The sequence below is a fragment of the Elaeis guineensis genome, chromosome 9, assembly GCF_000442705.2.
Source record: "Elaeis guineensis isolate ETL-2024a chromosome 9, EG11, whole genome shotgun sequence".
NCBI lineage: Eukaryota > Viridiplantae > Streptophyta > Magnoliopsida > Arecales > Arecaceae > Elaeis > Elaeis guineensis.
This window is the reverse complement of record NC_026001.2, coordinates 23631466-23638725: the sequence shown is the minus strand read 5'-3', so window position 1 is coordinate 23638725 and position 7260 is coordinate 23631466.

Sequence of the window (7260 nt, the reverse complement as noted above, 5' to 3'; positions counted from 1 at the left end):
CATCTTAATAATTGATAACCCTCAAAGGATAGAGTTAGAACTATTCTAATCCATCGAAAGGAGTTTCAATGATATTGTGATGGGAATCACAATATATCTCACTATCAGATAGCATGAACCTATTAGATTGCACACAAAAGAGGTCTTATCCAATCAGATTGTTGATTAATGATTGTGAATCATTGAAGGATATAATCATCAATATAATTGATGATTAACTTTATGCAAAAACTATAATTAAGTAGTTCTCTAAGTGTTAGTAAATTATAAAAGATTTAATTAGTAATTGAATTGCTAATTAACTCAATTTGATGAAGCAATAATGTTCGAATCAAGTCTAATTGAATTGAATTCAGTTTGATTTGGATTGGGTTTGATTGGATCAAGTTTGAATGTAAAGGAGACTAATTTCTAATTTGATCAGAACTTCAGTTCAGTTAATTCTTTATTTAATTAGAAATTTATTGAGAAGATTGGATTTCTAATTGGATTAGGTTCCTTCTTCTCCTTGGGTCAAACCAAATCAAATTTGAATTGAACCAAAATAGAAAATCCTAGAGTCCCAACTTACTAGGTCTCTCTCTCCTTGTGCACGCCCTAACTTCCAAGAGAAACTTTTCATGCTAAATGGTGTTTAGTGTGAAGAATATTTGTATGAATGAGATGGGCACAAAGAGGGTAGGTGGCACACTTGATGGGTCATCATCCTTATCCCTTCCTAATTTGAATTTGATTTAAATCAAAAGATAAGGATTAGAAGGAAAGGAATCAAGAGATTATTGGAAACTTTTGTGGCATCAATCTATCCTTGTGCACGTTGAGAAAGAAGTGGGCATGAGAAAAAATCACATCGATTTCTTTCTCCCACCACACCACTTCTTAGCATGGAGAAAATTTGGACGTCCCTTCTTTATGGCGTGTAAAAGGGTGGTGCCTCCTCCTAACCCTAATTCCTACGCCCCTTATAGATTGGGTCCAAAAGTTAGATGCCAACAATTAAGAGAAAGAGAAAATTATTTTTTGAAGTTGGGCCTCCTCTCTCTTCTTCCTCTTCCTTATTCCTCCTCCAGTTCTTTCTAATCCCATAGAGTGTTTGTGAGATTTGAAGAAGAAGTCAGTTCAGTCATCAAAGAGGTGATTTCTATAAGGGAGATAGCACCCTAGGGAGATCATCTACTTCTGATAAGAATGAGTCCTCATATGGATATCTATAGAGGTCAGACATGTGCGCGGCTAAAAGAATTATTCAGATCCACGATAATCAACTGCGGTGTATTACGACCAGCACAAAGAATTGAGATATATCTTAATATTTATTTTTATTTTCAGATTATATGCATGTCTTAGATCTGGGCATGGGTAGTTAATAAATACGATCTACTGTGTGTGGGTTAAAGGGTTTAACCTAGATTTGTTTTCACTGCATTTCAAAATTGATTTTGAAATACATACATGCAACCCTACCCGCTTTCTAACTGTAATTGCCTTGGGGCCTTACTCTACCCATAAAGAGATACTACTAAGCTAAAAGAAAGTGAGGCTTTCAGTGAAACTAATGATGCAGATTTGTAGTGACATATAAATGAAATTGTGAAAATTAACAATAACATATCCAATCGTAAACAAACATAGTACAAAAACAAACACATAGCACACTTAATTCCCAAGATTCAACGAACTAACCCATGGTGATAGCTAAAACATTCCCTCCATTATTATTGAAGATGAGTACAATGAGACACGACATCACTTATGCAAGTCACTTCCTCCCTCTCAATTTCCTCTCCCTTTGTTGATTGTTGTTTCCATCCCTTGAGCTTCTACTAATGGAATAAACTTCTTGCATGATTAAATACACTCAAAGCTAGCTTGTATTTGTGGCATGCCATATGTTTGACATAATGTCATGCATAGAATTATGATTTGCAAAGCTTTATAAAATCTTAATAACGCAAATGTCCTAGCTGATCCATATCTTGATTCGAGGGATCGGATCCGAAAGGATTGAAAATCAAGGTGATTGCATATGATCCTGTTAGTTTTGATATTGCTGTGCTTGAACTAGCATAACTTCCTCATTCTGTGTCAGAATAGCTATTATGACCCCAATTAGGAAAGCTCTTTTCAAACTCTACGAGCCTAATACTTTATTGCCACTCTAAATTTTGGATCCTAATTCAATTGTTTGACAGATCAATGGGTACACAGAAGAATCCTAGTTAGATTTAAAGTCTGATTTTGATTTGGTCTATTCCTGTATTGTTTAGGATTCCTATTGTTGTTAGGATTAGGCCTTTTACATTATAAATAAGGCCCTTTGGTCAATATTGTAATCAGTTTATTTCATGATTTTGAGCAAAATTTTTAGAGAAGGGAGTTTCTTCTCCCTTTTTGCTATTTTCTTGTTTCATGCATCTTCTTCCTCTTTCCATCGAAACGTAGCTTAGGTTGCGTCACTTAATAGCTCAAAATGGCAATCTATGAATTATGGTGAATAAAACATTTTATTTCTTTCTAATCTTTAAATGTTCTAATTGCCAAAATTCTGGTTGAGTTGTAACACTTTTGATGTAGAAGTTAAAAAATCATAGTCTGAAATTCTTTCAATTCTTTGGGTTAAGAAAACAGTGCATGGAACTCTATGAAGTACTATTGTTATTGGTCATTGATCTTTATTATGTATGTTTGTTTTATAATCTAGCCCCTAAATCTAGGTAAAACTCTAATTTTTTATTTATTTATATTGTTATGACCCAAGCCCAAAGCCCAATTGAGAAGACCCAAGCCCAAGCCCAATTGAAAAAAAAAAGAGAACAGAGAAATCGAGAAGAAGACTCCCGATAGGAGACTTCTTCTCTGATGAGCCATGATGGATCGGGAGTCCTAGGACCACCAGAGGTCCTAGGGCTCTCTATAAAAAGGCCTTTTCCCTTCCTAAGAACCCCCCATCGGTCTTCCTCCCTCTCTTCCTCCCTGATTTCTCCGATTGAAGCCGCTGCCCCTTAATTCGTGCTCACCATGATTTCTCACTGGCGGGGTCACCGGAGGCTGAGGTAAGCCCTTCTTCCTCTTCCTCTCTCCTCTCTCCTTTTTCTCGTGCCTCTGTGCATAACTGTCGATGACGGGTGTTGCTGGATTTCGTCGGAGAAGGGATCCCCCTGTTTGGTCTCTTCTTCTCTTTGATTTTTCGACATCGGCGATCACTGCAAACCATCAGCTTTGGCCTCTCTGAACTGGATAGGGTTGCCCCCTGCCACCAGCCTTCGTCGTGCCAGCTCCTGTTCGGACGATCGATCAAAGGGAGGGACCTGTCGATCCCCTATTTCGACCAGGGAAGACCACGAAAAAGAAAATAAAAGAAAAAGGAAGGAAAAAAAGAATAGAGAAAAAGAAAAGAAAAGAAAAAGGAAGGAAAAAGAAAAAGAGAAAAAGAAAAAGAAAAGAAAAAGGAAGGCAAAAAAAAGAAGAGAGAGAGAGAAAGAGAAGGAGAGAGAAACTTTCTCTCTCTGCTCTCTCTCCCTTGATCCTCACTTGGGAGAGATTTTGAGGTAAATTCTTTGACAAGTACTTTCCTCGAAGTATCAAAATACAGAAAGAGCAAGAGTTCATTCATCTGAAACAGGAGAACAGATCCGTTGCAGAGTATGAAGCTAAATTCACAGAGTTAGCCAAGTTTGTTTCAAGATTAGTTAAAATTGAGCAAGATAGAGTATATAAATTTGAAATGAGACTGAAGATGAAAATTAAAAAATAAGTTGTACCCTATGAGTTAACTACTTATGCCTCAGTTGTGAATAAGGTTCTAATAATTGAGAGGGAAGTTAATGAAGCACATGCGGAGAGAGAACAGAATCAGAAGAAAAGAAATAGGTTTGGTGGAACTCAAGGATGAAATTAAAACAATAAGGGTCCAACAAAGAAGCTAGCAAATGATAAGAATTGGAAGAGTGAGATGGCTAGATGTTCGAGATGTGGCCGAAGAGAGCATGAGTCTTCTAATTGCTCATGGAATACTGGTTCTTGTTTTAGCTGTGGACTGAAGGGACACAAAATTACAGATTGGCCCCAGAGGAATGAGAATAGATCCACACAAACAAAGGGTGGAGGTCAAAGGTCGAAAACTCAAGGAAAGATCTGTGCACTCATACAACAGGATGCTCAAGCCTCTAATGCTGTGGTGACAGGTATCATTCCTGTATCTGGTATTTATATTTTTGTTTTGTTTGATTCTGGTGCTATACACTCCTTTATATCCACTACTTTTATTAGACAACATGATATAGTATGTGAACCTATAAAAAATAAATTATATGTTGAGACACCAGTAGGTGGTATTTTGAGTACCGAAAGTATGTGCAAGTTATGTAGTATCAAAATAGGAGAAAGAGAATTATCGATAGATTTGGTGATCCTAGATATGCATGATTTTGATGTCATTCTAGGAATGGATTGGCTTGCTACTTATCATGCCTCTGTGGATTGTCATGGAAAGAGAGTGAACTTTCAAATACCGAAAGAATTAGCATTCAGTTTTGATGGAAGTACAGGAACCATCCCTCCACGTATTATTTCATTCGTGCAAGCTAGACAGATGCTAAGAAAAGGATGTAGAGGTTATCTAGTATCAATAAAGAATACAAAACATAATGAATTGAGGTTATAGGATATTTCTATTGTAAATAAATTTTGAGATGTATTCATTGATAATTTACCCGGACTACTACCGGACAGAGAAATTGAATTTACCATTGAGTTGGCACCCAATACCGGTCTAATTTCTAAAGCTCCTTATCGAATGACGCCCATGGAGTTGAAGGAGTTAAAAGATCAATTACAGAATTTATTGGATAAAAGTTTTATAATACCTAGTGTGTCTCCTTGGGGAGCTCCAATCTTGTTTGTGAAAAAGAAAGATGGTAGTATGAGGCTTTGTATCGACTATAGAGAGTTGAATAAGAACACTATCAGAAATAAGTATCCTCTACCTCGAATCGATGATTTGTTTGATCAGCTGCAAGGTGCATAAGTTTTTTCTAAAATTGATCTTCGTTCAAGATATCATCAGTTAAAAATCAAAGCAGAGGACATACCAAAGACTACATTTAGAACTTGTTATGGATATTATGAATTTCTAGTCATGCCATTTGGGTTAACCAATGCTCCAGCGGCCTTCATGGATTTAATGAACAGAATATTCAAATCCTACCTTGATAAGTTTATTATCATATTTATTGATGATATCTTGATATATTCTAGAAGCAAATTGAAGCATGAAGAACATTTACGGTGTGTACTACAAATATTGAAGAAAGAAAAGCTTTAAGCCAAATTAAAGAAGTGTGAATTTTGGTTGGACAAAATAGTCTTTTTAGGATACATCATATCTAAAGATAAAATTTCTATGGATCCAACAAAAGTGAAAACTGTGATGCAGTGGAACAGACCTACAAATATTTTTGAGATTCGGAGCTTTTTGAGAATGACAGATTATTACAGATGATTTGTAGAAGGATTCTCCCGCATAGTTGTACCTTTGACTCGTCTTACTCAGAAAGGGGTTAAATTCGAGTGGACCGAGGATTGTGAATAGAGTGTTCAAGAATTAAAACAACGATTAGTTTCAACCCCTATCCTTACTATACCAATGGAAAATGAAGGATTTACAATATATAGTGATGCATCCAAAAAGAGACTTGACTGTGTATTGATGCAACGTGGTAAGGTAGTGGCTTACGCCTCAAGATAATTGAAACCATATGAACAGAATTATCTGACACATGATTTGGAGTTAGCTGCAGTGATTTTTGTCCTAAAAATTTGGAGACATCATTTATACAGTGCGCAGTATGAAGTGTTTACTGATCATAAGAGTTTGAAGTATATTTTTACGTAGAAGGAATTAAACATGAGATAGAAAAGATGGTTAGAATTGTTGAAAGATTATGATTTAACATTTCATTATCATCCTGAAAAAGCTAATGTTGTCGCTGATGCCTTTAGTAGAAAATTCATGAAAAATTTGGCTATTTTAATCACACATCAAAGTCAATTATTGAAGGATATAAGAAAACTAGAATTAGACATTCGAATATATGACTCAACAATATGATTAGCCAACATGAGGGTTCAGCCAACACTCATTGAAAGAATTATAGTCATCCATAATGGTGATCCACAATTAATAAAAATAAGCGATTCAGTGGAAGCTGGTGTTCAATCTGAATTCAAGATACATGAGGATGGTTCGTTGAGGTTTGAAAATAGAATTTACATATCCAATAATTCGGTACTCAAACAAGAAATACTTTAGGAAGCCCATCAAACTGGTTATACAATTCATCCGAAAGGTACAAAGATATATAGAGACTTAAAAGAAATATACTGGTGGAATAATATGAAGAGAGAGATCACTCAATTTATGGCTCAATGTTTGATGTGTCAACAAGTTAAAGCTGAACATCAGAGAGCCGTAGGACTACTTCAATCTTTCAATATTCTAGTATGGAAGTGGGAACATATCACTATGAATTTTATAACTGGACTACCTAAATCTCCAAGTAAAAATGATGCAGCCTGGGTGATTATGGATCAATTGACAAAGTCTGCACACTTTCTACCAATTAGAGTTGGATTCACTTTGGAAAGACTAGCAAAATTATATATGAAAGAAATTGTAAGGCTATATGAAATTTTAGTGACCATTGTATCAGATTGAGACACCAGATTTGTATCACAGTTTTGGAAGTGCTTACACAAGGCATTAGGAACAAAATTGAACTTCAGTACAACCTTTCATCCACAGACTGATGGCCAGTCAGAGAGAACTATTTAGATCTTAGAAGATATGTTGAGAACTTGTATTTTAGATATGAAAAGTTTATGGGATGAGCATCTACCTTTGATTGAGTTCGCTTATAATAATAGTTATCAGGCTAGCATTGGTATGGCACCTTATGAAGCATTATATGGTAGAAGATGTTGATCACTAATTCACGAGGATGATGTTGGCGAGCGAAGAATATTGGATCCCAAACTTATTCAACAAGCAGTCAAGAAGATTCAATTAATCAAAGAACAACTTCGGGCAGCACAAAGCAGACAGAAAAGTTATGCAGATAACAGAAGATGAAAATTAGAATTTTAAATTGGTGACCATGTATTTCTCAAAGTGTCTCCTTCAAAAGGAATCTCAAGATTTGGCATTCGTGGCAAATTGAATCCTAGATATGTGGGTCCGTTCGAGATTTTGGAAAGAATTGG